At 35.3% G+C, this 18,992-nt stretch overlaps 1 long non-coding RNA gene across 1 annotated transcript; it reads right to left on the bottom strand.

Moving 5' to 3' along the window:
* Nucleotides 1-8,608: 8,608 nt before the first annotated feature.
* LOC121071494 lies at nt 8,609-15,318 on the bottom strand. Its single transcript, XR_005820630.1, has 3 exons — nt 14,915-15,318; nt 13,725-13,776; nt 8,609-12,032 (listed from the first exon to the last, which is right to left on the bottom strand). It is a non-coding gene; the product is annotated as an uncharacterized LOC121071494 (long non-coding RNA).
* Nucleotides 15,319-18,992: the final 3,674 nt, after the last annotated feature.

Below are 18,992 nucleotides of genomic sequence, written 5' to 3' on the forward strand. Positions count from 1 at the left end.
TGGGAAAGAGAGTTCAGAAGTGTTGGGAGGATGGAAAGATCAAAATTATCTGGAAAAAAATAGATGGAAGTGAGGCTGGAGGTGAGGAACCTGAAATGGTCAGATATTGCAACTAGTGTGTCTGGAAGAGAAAACATGTTAGTCACTATGGGATACAATTAATTTGTTTATTAATTAATTAAATTTGAATCTTATCAACTCCAATTATATATCATTCTTTCTGATCCCTGAATGACTTCCTTGTAGTTTTAAACCGTCTGAAAGAATGTGCTTCATTCCTTTGCAAAAAGGAAAATAAATTATAAAGGCAGAATCTGCATTTTTGTTGACTAGCAACTTTCAAACATTTGTGGTGGAATTCAGTATTCAAGAGTGTTCTTCCTGGCAGAATCTGCTTGCCAATATAGTTTTGTAATCTGAACACATAAAAATTATATACATACATGCACCACCAGGTATTATTTTCTCACAAAGATTCCTCAACGGTCCTTTGAAAATCCATTTTAAAATTCAGTCTCCTTTTGTAGCTAACACACACCCATACAAAAAAAAAAAAAAGCCTCAGATAACCCATAGCAGGTAACCTATGGCATGTGCTAAGCAGTAGTCAGCCCTGAGCAGCTCAAGAATTTTCTGTCTCTTCCAAATAATGGCAAAATTTGTTGTAAACTTGTGGATACCTGCCATCTTCATCTTTTTGGAGCTAGGAATGAACTGATGAGAAAGAAGTAATAAAAGTGATTTTTTTTTGTTAAAGGAGCTCAGTTGTCCTTCTGTGTTTCTGTTTTTAAAAGCAAACTTTCAATTACAACTTAGAAACTAAATATTAGAATTCAAAACTTTCCCTCGCGGTGTCACTTCCCTGCTCTTCTTTATTCTTCTCCTCATACTGGCAATGGTTTAGCAAACTTCTGCCAGACAGATCTCTAAGACTCTCATCATTCTTAAAAAGAAATCCAGTGTTGGCAAGTTCTGACACTGGACAAACACATCAAAAAACACTGAGGGCGCTGCCTCCAAGCAGCAGAGCACACTAGGACTGTGTTTACTCGACCTTCCCACTACCAAGCTTCATTAAGAGTGATGACATATTTAAACACCATCTCTGTAGTACTATGTGATACAAATCAAATCTAGTAGCCACCCTTTGTACCTGCTCAAGGTATGTACCAATTTCCAAGATTAAAGATTGATCATATTTTCTAGCTAATGAAGAAGAACTGTAAGGGACTGATCATAAACTGAGCAAAATGAATAGAAAAGTTGTCCTTTGTAGGAGTAGGTTTAGATTTAAGCTATAAAATATGACATTATACATTCATCCCCACTGCCCCCTCTACTCTCCCACCCCAATATCTAAAGTTATAGAGATGGCACAGACAGCAAGTATATAATTCTAAAGTATAGATGTAGCCACTAAAAAAATATTAAATCACTCTTACTCTTATCTAGGAATTTAGTTTCTGAACTTAGGTATGCCTTCACCAAACAGGGAAATCCACATTTGACCTGTGAAGACAACACAGCAGGAACACTGCTTTACATGTTTGTCCTGTCAGTTTCGACAACTGCTTGAAAGAAACTCATAAATGAAGATAGAAATGAAGGTCCACACTAAGTCCACTAAACTCTGCACAGTGTGCATAGGCACCTTCAAAAGTGAACTATACTAGAGAGGATGGAGATCAAATACTTTCTTGCTGGAGGAGGGGACTAGAATTTGAATTAATGTTAGTACCAAGATGAAATTGATAAAATTCTACAATGTATTTATATAGAGTATTTTAAATGATTTTTTTTTTTCTTTATACTCATATACTCACCTACGTTGTTCTATGTTGTTGCTTTTTTTAACTCTTTTTTTCTTGGAGGGGTGGGAGCAGGGGATAGAATCTCTTATAGGTGTATCTCACCATTCTTGAATATCCAGGAAAGGGCAGAACTCCACTCCAGCAGAGGTTCCACTCCCAAGGATCACAAAATCATCCTATTCATTTGGATGCATAAATATATTGTGCGTGCTTTTCAGATACCTTCTCCCTGGGTCTGGTATAGATATTGAAATAGGATGACTTCTACGGGTAGACTATGATTTCAGTACATACTAAAGATGACCTCATTCCAGAATTATGCATCTGAAACAGAAAGATTTTCTTTTCCATCTTTAATAATTATCTTCAAGAAATCAAGATATAAGTTTCCATTTACTTTGTAAGGTTCTGTAGGTAAAATCCTTAAAAAATGTAGCTGCCTTTTTCTGAGCAGCTTTCTTAGCAGTTTAACAAATGTTTTCAAGTGAGAGGTCTAGCTTGGAAAGTTTGAAAAACACTTTTTCAATATGGAGTACAGAATTCATTAAAAAAAAAAAAACAACAGAGAAAACAAATACATTTACAATGTGGAAATGACATAGGCTGCTGTTTTCACACCTATAGGCTTCTGGATAACTGCCTTAATTTCTGTTTAGGCATCAAACCAGAACAAGCCTGTTTTCAATAGTACTGAATATCTGCAAAGTAATTATATCAGAAATTACACTGAGATAAAAATTTCTCCAGCAAGCATACATTACATAAAAATAAAAATAGCAGCCAATGACATCTGGATTGGTATGTACTGATTCCCTTGGAAAATGTGAGGCCATATCTGAATGCCTAATTTTAGCATTCAGGTATGATTCAGTCATATACTAATACAAGCCTTTAACTTCAAGCATATACTTAAATATATTGTTATTCAGAAAAGCATAAACTTAGCTGCTGCTTATTTTTCAAAGGGATTATATTTTAAATCTATGTTACTGACTGATGGCTGAATTATTAAATCTTCAATATTTGTGATGGGAAATCTAGTACAAGTTCATGCTTACATCAAGCAACAAATTTCTTGTAGAAATATTCCTTTCTAAAGTAGTGAAAGAAATTTGAAACCACCACCTTTTTCAATTTTGTAAACCACTTGGCTCTGCACTGATTTAAGTAAGGCTAATATTTACTTGTTGATGATGTTCACTTATACAGAACATCATTTATCAATTTGTGTGTTTTTTGCAAAACTGTTACTACAAAGCTTTACATGTGATTTGTGAATGTTGTCCTTGCTTTCTTACCCTTTTTAAAAAAACAAACAGGATCTACTTTTGTAAGATCATCATACATTTATGGAATTTGCTCCAGTTCTCCATTGGTTTTGATTGATTGATTGATTTACTTTATTTATTTATTTATTTTGACAGTAGCCAAAATCAAAAGGAACTTATTGCTAAAAACGCACTGAAAGAAACAACAGGGGAAGGAAGGAACAAAAATCTCTGTACATTCAGGAGCAGAGGTAAACTACCACCAACAATGAAAACTGTATAGGGCTGCACTTTATTAACTTTGTCCATTTCAATCTACTAATAATAAGCTCAGCACAAAATGATCGCTTACCATTCAGCAGAGAAGGTAGCATTTCTCCAGAAGGGACTTTGTTTTTGGAGACTGTTTTTATAAATGCATAGTTTCCTTAATTTCTGTATAATGATCTTTCCTGACTTAGTTATTGTTGTTTTAAGTGGCTAAAATAAACACTCTTGCTCGTGTACTTTCAAATGAAAACATGAGTGTTCACGGCTTTGTATTACTGAAGCTTTCCTTTATTCCTCTTACTCTCCCACTGCTTTTTTTTTTTCTTTTCTTTTTTTTTTTTTCCTTTCAGACAACAATCTCTGGGTACTTGAGACTTTATATTTTCTTCTCATAGCATCATAGCAAGGTGTTGCAGTAAAAAAGCTCCTTTGGCAGCTACCATAACATGTCACATTGACTGTAACCTTTTCAAAAGGAAATGCTCCAAGGAGCTTTGATTGTGTAAACAGTGCATTCTGTCCTGAAAATAGGGACATTGTAGAAGAAGAAATGACATGAAAGAATATTAATTTTTTCTAACTTCATTTTGATTCTTAAATGTGCCTGTTTAAAGCTACTGTGCTATGTACATGTATTGCTAAGACAAATTAGTTTTTATGTGTGTTAATGTTTTTATAAACAAATATGTTAGAGACACTGGTTATTGTTTTGAACTTGGTAATTTCCCATGTAAGCCTAAATCAGAGCAGAGCAGATACTTTGTTGGGGCTGCAGGGAAATGGAGGTCTAGAACAGCATGAACATGCCTTTGGTCCTGGGTGAGGGGCCAGGGTATCTGTACAGAAGAGAGTGAGGCACACATCAAGCAGATTTTATTTTATTCAGTATTTGCTAAATGTTGGGATACTTATATGAAAAAGAAAAAAAAAAAACAATGTATAAAACAAGAAACGATCATGTTGTGAAAATCTTGTGCAGCAGAGCTGTGTTACAAATTTTTGTTTCTCCAACTAATTCTGCAACTTGCAGTCTTGGGATAAAGAATGTGGATCAAATTTGCATTTTGTTCAATTAGAGAATGGTTTAATTTAAGGAATAATTCCTTTTGTTGTTGGTTTTTGTTTTTGTTTATGTTTTTATATTGTGGAAAAGATTCTACAACTTCTTTGAAGATTTAAGGTCACCATGAGAGGAGAGAATGGAACATATGACTGCAATCAGCGACTGGTTGTCTCTTCCACATAATCTTTTGCTTAGGAGAGATGTCCCCACACAGCAGCCTGTTTTAAGGTCAATGCTAAAGCATGGGTAATTCAAGATTCTTTCAGGTTAAGTAACTTTGAGTGTATTGAGGCTGGGTGCACATTAGCACATTAGCTTTTTTTTTTTTTTTTTTTTTTTTTTTTTTTATCCCCACAACCCACTAGAAAGATATGGAATTAAATTCTTTTATATATATATCCTGTGCAGTGGTAGTTTGTAGTTTGTCTGTAAGGTACTATTATTTTCAGTGACTGCTTTTCCCCTTTCTCTTTATTCATTCCATCACCATTTTATATTCTACAATGAAGTGCTTTTTGTAGACACCTTATTTAGTTTGGTGTTTGTGAGTCGATAATTAAAATTACATGAGAAGCTGGATCACCTAATTTAAATACTGACATTTCAGCTCTGAGAAGCAAAATAGTGTTGTTCATTATTTTGCAAAGATATCCTTTTTATTAATATCAGACACTAGTGGAGAAGCCATCTATACCTATACAAATCTAAACCCACCATATATTATAATATAAAACTTTTTTCCCTAAATTTTGAAGAATGGGATTTTCGAATTACTTGGGACCTATACAGAGGAATTGGGATATGTACTCATGAATATGCTTTGACTTAAACCCAAAAGCAAACAAAGAAAATGTACAAACAAACAAACAAAAAGTTTCTCCACAGTTTAATTGAAAATCAACCTATGAAAAATCAATTTTGAATTTAAAAAAAGTTTTCAAATTTTATTTGCTTGTGAAAATGTCTCAGAAAAGTCCGTTAGTATTTCCTACATTTTTCTTACTCCTTTATAAACCATGACCAACAACAGCAATTCCATTTGTATTAATGTCATAAAAATGTAGCTTTCTCTTGAAGTATGGGCTTTGTTAGAAAGTTTCTGACCAGTCTAATCTTCAGTGCAGCTTGTTTGGCAACCAGTTCAGGTCACAATATAAGAGGTCATGTTGGCATTACAGATGAGAACAAGAACATATAAAATTATTCGCTCCTAAAGTTCAAAATTAAAAGATCTTCAACCAGTCAGGCTGAGGGTTCAGAACCTGGCAATTACCTTAGTTGAATTTCATGCTGTTGCTGATTGCCCAGTACTACAACCTATCTAGAGCCCTCTGCAAAGCCTCTCATCCCTTCAGGGAATCAAAAGAATCATCAGCAAACTTGCTAAGGATTCTACTCCTTTGTCCACATCATTGATAAAAATGTTGAACAGAAACAGCCCCAGAACTGAGTCCTGGGGAACACCACTAGTTACTGTCCACCAGACAAATGTAGCCCCATTTACTACAACACTTTGAGCTCTACTGTTGACCCAGTTCATCACCCAGCATTGCATGAATCGGTTTATCTCACAGTTGGACAATTTGTCCATAAGAATGCTGTGAAGAACAGTATCATTTTTAACTGCTAAAGAATCAGGGTGGGGTGGAGGGTGGGGGGACAAATTGAGTAAATCAGCTTGAGGAAACCAAGATCTTAATTCTGTAATCAAAGAGCAACAGGAATATTTTTGTCCAGTGGCACACTAATAAACCGTATATTTCCTAATACATGTATTTCCTAATTAATTTTTCCCCTACATTTAGTTCACACACTCTTAAAGTAGGAATAACCTTTTCCTTTAATATCTGATTTTTGTATACTAAACTTCTGCCTTTGTTTTTTTCACATATGGCTGACAACCATTTTATCTTTACCTTGGCTTGCACAACTGTCTTGACCTTAAAATCAGCATTCCTTTTGTTACAAATTCCACCATCTTCTATTGCAAAGTCATTTGCTGTTCTTACAAGGTTTCCCTTGAATTAGGAGCACTGTTGAGATTCTCTTTGCCAACGTCTACATTTGTTACTCCTTGAAATTGAGCCATTCCACTGCAGTTCTTACATCTTTGTCTTAGCAACAGGCATTGATCAAGGTTATATTTGACAGAATATATATGATTGCATATATGATGGTTTGTAAGGTCTAATTTTGAGCTCTGTATGACTTTCTGAATTGTAAGTGATGTCTTCTGTAGCTCTGCTATAATACCCTACATTACTCTTTACAACTGACATTGCTAAAAAAGAGGGGAGATTTAGAATAGAGGTTCGAAGGAAATTCTTCACTCAGAGGGTGGTGAGGCATTGTAATCGGTTGCCCAGAGAGGCTGTGGATGCTTCATCCCTGGAGGTGTTCAAGACCAGGTTAGGTGAGGCCCTGAGCAACCTGATCTAGTGGGTGGAGTCTAGTGGGCTTGGAACTAGATGCTCTTTGAGGTCTCTTCCAGCCATTCAATGATTCTATGCTATGATTCTATAAAGTAAAATATCAAAGACAAAGGTGTTGGGATGGAAAATTATAAACTGTTAAAACAGACAGTTTATATCAAATTGTCTACTGTCATTAAATATATTTCAAAGTGTACTTTGCACTGAAATTAGAGTTATATATATTAAAAAAATAATAATTGGTGGATGTTTGTATTTTGAGACTGTTAATTATGAACTGCACATAGTCTTTCTTTCATATCTCAGAAAAGCTAATACAAATCCCATTGTACATTCCCTAGAAGTAAATTTTCTAACTTCCCAGTTATACTGAAGTAGCAAATTTGCACTGATTATCTTTATTCTATATCTGATGTATAGCTGAAGAGAAGACTCAGACAAGGCAGGCTATTCACCCAATCCCCTTCAAGATGTTTAAATTCTTGAAGAGGAAAAAGTGTGTCTTGTACTTAGATTGCACATTCCAGAAGAAAAAAAAAACAAAAAAAAAACTGAAGAGGCAGAACACACATTTCAAAGACAACTTAATCCCACTAGTGCTGTTAATAAGCTTGTAGAGCTCAGAGCTTTATTACTTTGGTAAAAAAGGTTATACAGCATTCAGTAACACTGGTTTTATGTGCTTCCTTAAATAGTATAATTACACTTTCCAAAGTAACCTATGTTTCTTCTTTCTAGCATCTCCTTAGTGTATTTGATGGATATACCCACAACTTCTAAAAATTATTAAAAAATTGCCAGTCTTAGACTAAAACGGGAACAGTGAACTGAGCTACTTCCAGCCTGTCAAAAGGTTTAACCATTTGAAGATGGAAAGAAAAGTTCAGATTTCATCGCATGCAAATGATTTCATTTAAAGACAGCTAGATTAAACCATGATGATTTACATGTAAAGTAAGTGGATCTACATCACCTTCAAAGAATTCATGATTTATCTGAAAAGAAAAAAAAAAAAATCTGGCAATCTTAGACAGTCTTCTTGTTTCTGAATGAATATTACTTCTGAATATATATATATATATATATTTTTTTTTTTACTGTTGGGCCATGCAGCAGTTGTTGGCTAGACGGTCACCTCATCTATGAGACAGAAAAGAGTGGCGATATAGATTTTCCTTCATTTGGTGTTTACAAAGGTAGAACAAATGAATGGCATGAAGCTGCAAGAGGGGATGTTCAGGCTGGATGTTAGGAAAAGGCTCTGCACTGAGAGTGTATCCAGGCACTGGAACAGGCTCCCCAGGGCAGTGGTCATGACACCAAGCCTGCTGGAGTTCTAGAAGTGTTTGGACAACATTCTCAGACATACAATCTGGTTTTTTTAGGTGGTTCTGTGTGAAGTCATGAGTTGTACTCCTTTCAACTCAATACTCTATGATTGAATGATTCTACGATTCTAGATCTGGATGTTTAATACTGCCTTTAGAGTATGATTAAGAGATTTTATATAGCAATAAGGCACACAGAAACAAAGTTACCTAGGGTACATCATGAACAAAAAGTTTAATTGCGGTGCTACATTCTTCTGTTACACATAATGAAGTGGAAAACAAACATATAATATTTAGACTGTTCTTCCTCCAGGTTGGTGTATGTGTATTGCTTATGGACTGTAAGTAAAATAACCAACAAAAACAAACAAACAAAAAATCAAAGCATGAAAAAAAAAAACAAAAACAAACAACAACAAAATACCAAATGAGATGCAATGTTTATTTGTAGAGAAATTGTAATATATAATGTTACATGTAGCATGCAGCATATCCTATTGAGAATGCCTCAACACATAAATTTGTTGTTTTTCCTTATTTAGCAGAATCCGAAAAATATATATGTATCCAAAATATCTTGTGTTTTCTTCTTTTTCCCACTTTTATTTAGACTGGGGGATACCTGAGATACAACTCTGCCAGTTGTACAGCACTTTTGGTCTCCTATTGTAAGAAAGAGAAAGAACAGAGTGAAAAACAAAGATTTCATGTTTGTTTTTTGTTTGTTTGTTTGTTTTCTTTTCTTTTCTTTGTAGGACTTAGATGTCTCTTTCATTCAAAATACAATTCTTCATTCCCAACACTCCATGTTTAAAAATATTCAAATATAAACAGACACATAAGAGAGGGGAGAAAGTCTGAACTTTCTTCTGTCGTGCTTCTGTCTTTTTCTTGCCTTATACCTCTGAATTCAGCTGTTTCCTTATAATCTGTGTTCTCCCCAAGTGTGGAAATGTCTTTTGAATGTACGACATCTTTTTTTTCCTTTTTATCCTTTTTATCCTTTTTCTTTAATAGGAGTTATCCCAGATTTGCAGAACCACTTGAGCAACTTAATTATGCAAAACTCAGTCACAGTTGATTCAAAATGTGCTGAAAAGCTTTTCAAAATCTAGTATCTTCAGAGTGTAGCTCACTTAGCTTCAGGATTTCAACCCTTTATGGAAAACAGGCACACCCTCTCTGCATTCTCTCAGCAATGATTTATTTGTCTTCCTTCTTGATATTTTGTCTTCTTTTCATGAAATTTAAAATTGTATTAGACTGAACATACTTTCTCCTTGTGCACAGAAAGAACATTAATATCCCTGACTTCTTTGCAGCCAGTTTGTTCCATACCCAATGAACAATGAATGAAGAGGAAGCAGAGCACTGTTTGTAGAAATGCAAGATGTTTCAAAATGAGCTGCAGTCACTCCCACAATTAAGCGGCTTCCCAAGCCAACCACCATAAAATTAATGATTTTATGGGAACTAACTGGTTGAACAGCTAAAAATATTGGCAGAAGAACTGAAGTACAACAAAATCATAATTTCAATCAGAAGTGACTTCTGAAGGTCCTCTGTTCCAAAGTCTCACTCAAAGCAGGCACAACTTCCAAGTTACATTACGTTGATAGGGTCTTTACCCAGTTGGGTTTCTATGTGGAGATTCTACAACTTCTCTTGGCAACCCACCCCAAAGATCAAAGTCATTGTAGATTCTTTTCCCTTATATTCAGAAAATTTGTATCCTCACAATGGGGTTCACGAAGTTTACGTTATGATGTTATAAAAATTATGAATGAAGGTGAAAATGAAGGTGAAAAACCAAATCTACTGAAACAAGAGTCCTATGTCGTTGCACTTAGATGGGAAAAAAAAGCTCAAAATGATGTAAATAGCAAGAGCTATGCCACTTCAAAAATGTTTCAGTAGAACTAGAAAAAGTATACAAAATATAGATGACCAGAAGAACAGAAGAATTATTACCATTTAACAAAACGGTAACTGGAACACAGAACAATTGCATATCACATACAGGGGCTAAATTAACCATTCTGACATTGTGGGTTAAGTTTATTTTAAAGAAAGTTAGTGATATTTTACCATTCAATAATGAAGCAGTTCATGGTGCGGAAATATCTCAGTCACTACATCTTTAAATTCATAGTTTGGAGAAAAAAAAAAAAAAAAAAGGAAAGTGAAAGAAAGTTAAAGGAAAAAATATCCACTTTGAAAAAAAAATGCTTTCATTTCTATAAAATTGTGGTGTGGAGGAAGGGAAAAATCAACATTTTTTTTCCAATTGTGTGACGCAGTTTCTCCTCCAACATAATACCCTGCTAGTTCACTGTGGCAGTGGTAGGAGAATAGCAGTTATTTTTTTCTTACACTTGCTTGTAATGCAAACAAGCAAAACAGGAGTATTACGCAGTAATAACAAAGATCGGGTTTGAATACATGTCCCGGAAGTCTTAATCCAACATATTGATTCAAAATATAAATAAATCAATCAATTCAGAAAATCTGAATTTGGTTTGGGTTTCATTTTGGAATTTGGAGCACTCTCCATGGCTTACAATCCTAGAAGACACTGGACTAAACTCCACTTCTTATTAATACAGTCTTTTTTCCTGTAGTTTATGCTACAGTCAGGTACCATTTTAACTCACTTCTACTATGATAATTTTCCTATCATTTCTTTGGTTGTCTTCAGAACTCACACCCATTCATTACTAAGCAAATGTTATTTACAGCTTTCAACATTTCTCTATCTTTATGGTCAAATTTTTGTCACAGGGTCATACATGAACCCAGGGAAGGAAGTTGTTAGATGCTACTGAAACAGATATTAGCTCTGTATTTTCAAAGAGCAATGGTACAGAAATGAAATTTCTGCTCTGCAAAGTAATTATTAACAAAAACAACACAAAACCAAACAAACCAATGAAACAAACAAAAAACTCATACAGGAGAGATCTTTACAATTCAGAAGGGATCTGAACTATTGTACACAGTTAACCTATGTGGAGCACATTAGTAGCATGTTTTGTTAATCAACACAGTGTGGTTGCCTACAGAATGAAGGAATTGTTATATTACCAACAAAGAGTTTCACTCTTTTAGGTTTATTCTGAATACTGTCAGTGACTTTAAGATATATTTGCCAGAATATGATATGTACATGCATAAAACATGATTTCATTTTCTTTATACTGCTTAAAACATTTCCCAGTGGCCAGGTAAATGAGTGTATATGTCTTGAAAAGCATATACAAGAAGTGAACAACAATAAGCCCTACTTCCCTCATTTCTATTAACTCGGCTTTCTAAACAGTCTTCATGTATTAATTAATTACGACTCATACATACTCCATGAGATTAGGCAGTGTTATTAGTTCTGCTTTATACCAAGGATCTGAGACTCAATGAAAACGAAGGACAAAGAAAGTACAAGTAATTTTTCTCATGACGAATACTACATTAAAACAAGTAATTACCTGAACTGACCACTCCATTTACTTTCTATTTTGACTTTATAATATGCAACCAACCCTACCTAAAGCATTTTCTATGTTCATATTTGCTAAAGAAAGGAAGGAAATATAGCAGCTAGGGTTACAGTCTTGAAGTGCTGGAAGCAAGGAAAGGGAGAGAAGGGAATGGCTGGGAGCTGCAACTAGGATCTGGGAAGGAAAAGAGGCCATATTTACTATTAGTGAAGCAGGGAAGGAAAAGAAGTCAGTCCATATCTTTCTCATACCTTGCAAATCCATCCTGTTGGAGTAGACTCTGAAACTAAAAAGGCTGGAAGGGAGCTGTTTACAAGAATTCATTTCTATTCAATACCCTTCATATTCCAAAGCAGGAAGATCCTGGATCACAGAATTTGAAAAAGCTCTTCAATGCTAGGAACACAATATGCCATTTTGATATTTCTGGCCCATTTAATGGCAACTCCCAGATTATTATTATTATTATTATTATTATTACTATTTATATTATTATTTATATTATTTATATTATTATTATTTATATTATTATTATTATTGCTATTGCTATTATTGTTATTAATTTTGACTTTTCTCAAAACTGCCCATAGATTCAGGAAAGAATATCCCTCTGTCTCAGAAATTTTTGTTTAATTATCAATGCAGAGGTTTCAAGACAAAAGTATCACCTAAATGCAAAATGGAGCTAAAATACTATGCTCAGCTTTGTCTCTCTGCTGCTCATATTCTCACAAGGAATTTTCTAATGCACTGAAGAGCCTTAGAAACTGAAAATTCACTGAAGCATGCAGTAGTTCCCATCATTTAAGTTTTTCTGAAAATCTCTTCAAAACTATCTGTTAAATATCCTTTGAAAGTTCTGATTGAAACACAGTTGTAGAATTCTAGTAACATACCATTCATCTCCCTGTTTTCCTGGAAATTTCATCTAGTGCCTGAAAATACATACACATTTTTTTCCTCACTGCATTTAAGCTGTAAGAGCAAACAGCTTTTAAAACTTATTTCTTTGTTCTGAGTTCCATAGAACTTTTTCATAGACTTCAGCAGTTTTGGTTCAGGAAATATGGGATTAAGACTTTCTGGGGTTCTCCCGTCCCCTAATTTCTGTGCTTCCTCCCCTTTCCAACCCTGTCTGCAGCTAATCTATAATAAAGGTTAATTTTGAAAAGGCAGCTCCATAATATTTATACAATGAAGTCAAATGTTGAATGAAACACACTTGTAAAAACAACAGCAGCCTTTTCCTTGTGCAATATAGGATGTGGTCAATCATTTGGCAATTCAGTTTTGGCACGTCATGAACTATTTATTTGTTAAATCCAGTTCTTGAGACTGTAAAAATTCTGAGAGAGTTTTTCCTTTCTTTCCTTTTCCTTTTTTTTTTTTTTTCCCATTCCTTTCTAGTCCCTCCACTGGAAAATATTAAATTTACAAAGCTCAATGTTTATTTCATACTGCAACATGCACTATTGTATCAATAAATATTTAATGGTGCTGGGGTTCAGTGGATATAACCTCATATGTTTCCTTTAAAAGCGTGCTTTATTACCTGGTGAGTGCACTGTAGTCAATCAAGCAAGAAAAAAAATAAACCCAACACAAAAACTTTCCACCAAAAGATGACACAGTGTTCAGTTTCAGTTTAAAGAGAGTATGGAGGAAACAAGTAACCATATATTTTTCTAAGGCTCTCAGTCTTGGCACTACACAGACAGTTCCATTTGGGATATACAACAGGGGCATTACATAGATCATAAAAGCATTTGAGATGAGAAAGACAAGTGCTAGAAAAGATAAAGTACTAAAAAGAAGCTCTCAAAAACAGTCCACAAAAATAAAACAAAACAAAACAGAGGCAAATTTAATTTTTGTTGAACCTATGCACCTTCTGTGATAGTTTTGCTGTGAGACAATTATGCTCAGACTATAACACTTGTTTAAATGCTCAAAGTGATTTCAAGACTTTCTAGACCTACATCAGTTGAAATGCAATTTTAGATATGATGCTAAAGTATTTAAGCAAATTTTAAAAATTGTTAACATGCCTTTTACCTAATGTTGTACTTGAAACTACCTAGAACAGCTTTGACAAATGAAGATCAAACTGTGACAAAAGAAGAAATCCTACCAACACACAACAGAAAATACAAGGTTCTTCATATTGTCTTTCTAACATTTTAATCTTACTTAAAACATCTCCACATCCACTAACTAAGTAAACAGGTTTGGAAGCCTCAATTTCACCTCATCTAATTTTGTGTTCACTTAGAATATCTGAATAAATAATTTCTAGCTAGGATGTTAATGATTTCTTAACTAGTTATGTAGTCTAGAATTCAGCTGTAAGCCATACTCACATGCAATTTGAGAAATCTGAAAGTCATTCATGTTTCTTAAGAAATCTCATATGAGTTAGTAAGCCAACACCATTCTAACAGGTGACAAGGACAAAAGGACAAAACTCAAGAACTTGTAATTTAGAAGTCTCCAGAAAATGTGATGATCAAGATTAGTCAATGATACCTTACAGGCAATACTGTCTTCTGATTTATAGTTAAGATTTAGTAGCTTACTGAATAACTTGTTTTAAGACTAACTGCAGACTCTTTGAGGATATTACCTCAGTCTCAGCAGATCAGCTGGGCAAAAAACACATACTGTTGTGCCTAAAACGTGCTTGATTCAACATACTTGAATAAAAATAGCAAGAAGACAACCTTGTGCTCTGATGAGAAATGCTACAGTTGAAAAAATAAAGGCCAAAAATGCTATATAAGAATAATAAAAAAGATTATTAAAAGAACGGTGACACACTGAGAGAAAAAAACAATCAGCTTGTAATGAATCTTCAAATTCATCTCTTTTACTTCATGTTTTTTTTACCTGTAGGACAATGAAAGTGACCTGAGCTCAAGTTTCTGCCACCCAAAGAGCACAAGTGTATCTTTAATCAGGGATCACAAATATCCAAAAATAATGCAAATATTTACAATTATAACTGATGTTCTCACAAGTATAGATGAGGTTACTGTGTTTGTGTGCTCACAAACATCATAAGCTAATGAGTCTAGCACGTCTGCTTATATCTTTATAGATTTTATTTAAACACTTCACCTAATTTGGGTGTTGAAAGCTGTAAATTACTTTGAAACACACTGAGCTGAACAGAGGCTACAGACAGAGGTTTGTGGCATTTAAATTACACTCCTGCTGGTTACTACAAATATTGTACAGAAAATTACCTCTAAATAAATGAAGTGGTTTCCCTATGTTCATGTTCATTCATTTCTCAAATTCACAATTCACCATCACAGACAAATATCTGGCTTTTTTTTCTCAACGTTAGTCAAGTGTGAATTTGAAGCTGAGGAAAAAAAAATGAAGTAGAGTCATTTGCAATGATGAATAGTATCTTTTTTTGTGATAGATATCTGAGATTCTTATTTTACTTGTAATATAAAATAAGAATCTCTTACAGGGCTTCTCTGTCATATTTTTAGAGTAATTAGGCTATTTATTCAAATGTTATTATAAAAATCTGTTTTATCTTGATATCACTAGCAAACAGGAACTGCTTCCTCTAGCTATAAGCCATAATACATAATTTGTTTCTGGATCTTTCTAAACAGAAACTTAAATATTGGTGTGTCTCCCTCTTTCTTTGGTTCCAAGAGTGGAATTAGGATTCCTTGTGGTTGTGAAAAACTATAGTGAAATATATATATATATATTTGTTAAATGTCATTCAATATCTCAATGTGCATTGAAGACATTAAAAAAAATTCACATTAGTATTTGAAGACTGAAATTATTGAGTTCAAAATCTACAGGCCAGAGGGTGGTTTAGAAATTGTTATACATCCTACTGTGGTGAAAAGTACTTTTGTGCAATTTTCATATATGAGAAGTAATACTTACATGAAAATGCGAGGCTCAGGTGAGAAAAGATCATTTTGTTTCCAGATTGTGTTGTTTCCATCACAGAAATGGTATCATTTCAGTTTCCATACAAAACCAAGGCTTTCAAAAACCTGACCCAAAGAAGAATTTGTCTGGATGTAACAGACTTTAAGCTTCTTTAATTTGCAGCAATTCCACTTCAAAATCAGGCAAACTGATTTCATGTCCTTTGGTTCCCACTGACTACACTAAAAGAATGCTGTATCTCACAAGAAGCCATCAGAGCCAGTACCTCACATGACTGAACTCTATGACTTGTATGGTTTTCACAGCGAGATTTACCCATTTTTTCTGTCTTTTGTTTTAGTTGAAAGTAAATGGTGATATCTTTACTGTATTTCTGAATGGAACAAAACAAAAATACTGTAAATTGGTCAAGGCAACCTTTGCCCACAGGACTGTTAGAAACTTTAAACCAGAACCTTAGGTTTCTTTTGGTAAACATCTACACTGAACCTCTGAACCTTCAGAGGTTGGCGTGTTGCAATGAAGGATGTGTGCATTTAAATGACAGAAAGAGTGAGAAAAAGATTCTCTTAAATGTCTGCCTTACAGATCAGATAAAGTACCTATTGCTTTCTTTTTAGAAGGAAATGCCACAGTGTAAGTGTTAAAAGAGTAAAATTCTGAAGCTCAGTGAGTAAAAGACTAGTTCCAGCTCTTCATACATTTAAGTTATTTTTAATTTATATATTAATTGTCTCTTTTGATTGTGGCACAGTTCTTTGTTATTGTTATTATTCTTAGCCCTGATTTTAATTAAACATTGTTTTTTTTCTGTAGGTCCTTTAGATAAGCAAAGAGGTGGGAAAAGCATCCACAGTGGTGGTGGCTGGAAATCTCTGCATGAATTGTGGCATTGGTAGCATCTAAATACTGTATCTCAAGTGACGTCTAAGTTATATGGATTCTTGCAATGCAATAAAAGCATGAAGAAAAAAAAATCAGTTGAAAATAGGAGATCTGGAAATGCTATGAAGGAGATGACAGTGCTGAGACTTTAATATGTTGTGTTTGCCACATATATTGATACAGAGAGGATAATTCAGCAAAACATGCCTGAGCAACACATTCCACTCTTATCTGACTTGACAATGTGGGCATTATTGGCAAATGATCAGTTTTTCCCTTCTGATGAGCAGACCACATCTATAACTTTCCTAATTCTCTAATTACATAGAAATTTTGGTCTGTGATTATGTATTTTAGCTCTAGACTAGGTTTCTATAATCCCTTTTCTCAGGCTAGCTTTCTCTTACCACTGTCTCACAAACACTGTAACTACAGAATAAAGGTTCTGTTTTTCTGTCTGCTTCTTGGTCTGGTGAATAAATCATCATTAATTCTCTACATGGGATTTAATTTCTCCAACGCCATATTTATTTTGCAAAACTTGACTTTGAACTTGTAAGCCTTTTTCAAAGATTTTGCTCTTGGATGCAACCTGATCTAATTAGCCTGGTTGTTTTTTATTTCTAATTTTAGCTGTCATTTCAAAAAGTATATATATATGTTTAGATAAATTGATGCACAAAGCTCATAAAAATCACAGACACCAATGCAATTTACCTAATCGTATTTTTATCAGAACTATTCCTGGAATATCCAAATGTGTAATGGATGGGGTAAGGTTCTACCAAGCAATTTTGCCTTTTACCAAAATAGATTTGAAATCAGATGAGATGCAACAAGCCAAGAATGCCAGATTTAAAGTCATGTCATAATAAAACAAGAAGAGGATTTTTCCAGTGCTTGAGGCTCCAGACCAAACCAGATACTGTGTATGAATATGGAAAACATGTCAGCATGATGAGGAGAAAGAAATAGCTAGAGAGAATAATCCTTCCCTAAGCCATATGAGCAATTTGGGCTGGATCATATTTAGTTACAATTAGAAGAAACCTCTCACTCTCACTTTTAATAGACAGCATCAGTCAGCTCTGGACTTTAGCAATGGAGTTTTCTTCTTTAAATTTTATAAAATTACTTTTCAAGACAGAGAAAATATTGGAAAGACAGACATAATGGAAAAGTTTCTTTGTGAATTGGTACCCAAAAAATATTAATTTAGAAAGTTTCAGGTCTCAATTTGAAATTGTTCTCAATTTTTTGTCTTTTATTTAAATTAGAAGCAGGACTACTTTTGTTTCATAAGCAGATGTTTTGATAATGCTCTGAACATTTGGCTTAACTAAGTTGCACCTGAATGCTCTTAGTCTTTGTTTGATCTATCATCTGATACAACATGAAGTAGCAGTCATATCTGCTGGCAATAAATAGTTATGAATACTTTATAGTCAAACAAGGTTTTTCAAATACCTTTCTTGCAGATAAATTCAGTAACAGGCATAAGCTGTGGTGGTTTTACTCAGGTGGGCAGCTGAGCTCCATCAGAACTGCTCTCTCACTCCCCCTCCTCCAAGGAAAAAGGAGGATAAAATACAATGCAAAGAACTCAAGGACTGAGATGAGGACAGGGAGATCACTCAACAAGTATTGTGACAGGCAAAAAAAGATTCAGCACATAGAGATTAGTAAAAATATTGCCTATTACTAACAAGCTAGAGAACTGAGAAACAAAGAGGGAAAAAAAAATCACCTTCCCCCCATCTACCCTCTTCCACTTCCTCCCCCCAAGCAGCACAGGGGAATGGGGGAGTGGGGGCTGCGGTCAGTCTATAGCACTTCTCCTCAGCTGATCCTTCTTGGTCACTCCCTTCCTTCCCATGGGGTCCCTCCCATGGGATCTTCCCGAATTGATTCTGTGTGGGATTCCCACAGGCAGCAGCTCTTCAAGAACTGCTCCAAATACGGTTCTGTAACACAGGGTCCATCCGTCAGTAGCAAACTGCTCCAACATGTGTCCCCCACAGGAAGCAGCTCCCCCAGACCCTGTGCTCCTGCATGGGCTCCTCTCCACGGGCTGCAGCTCCGGCCCGGGGCCTGCTCCTGCGGGGCCTCTCCATGGGCCGCAGCCTCCTCCAGGCCACATCCACCTTCTGCACCAGGGGCTCCTCCACGGGCTGCAGCGTGGAGATCTGCTCCACCGTGGGACCCATGGGCTGCAGGGGGCCAGCCTCCTACACCAGGGGCCTCTCCACAGGCCACAGGGGAACTTCTGCTGCGTGCCTGGAGCACCTCCTGCCCTCCTTCTGCACTGACCTGGGGGGCTGCAGGCCTGGTTCTCACTCCTCACTCTCCCAGCTGCAGTTTTTTTTTTTTTTTCCCTTTCTTGAATCTGCTCTCACAGAGGCACAAACAACACTGCTTATTGGCTTAGCTCTGGCCAGCAGTGGGCGCCTTATCTAACATGGGGCAGCTTCTGGATTCTTCTCACAGAAGCCACCCCAAACCCCCCCC

This window comes from Cygnus olor, chromosome 5 (genome assembly GCF_009769625.2).
Source record: "Cygnus olor isolate bCygOlo1 chromosome 5, bCygOlo1.pri.v2, whole genome shotgun sequence".
Taxonomy (NCBI): domain Eukaryota; kingdom Metazoa; phylum Chordata; class Aves; order Anseriformes; family Anatidae; genus Cygnus; species Cygnus olor.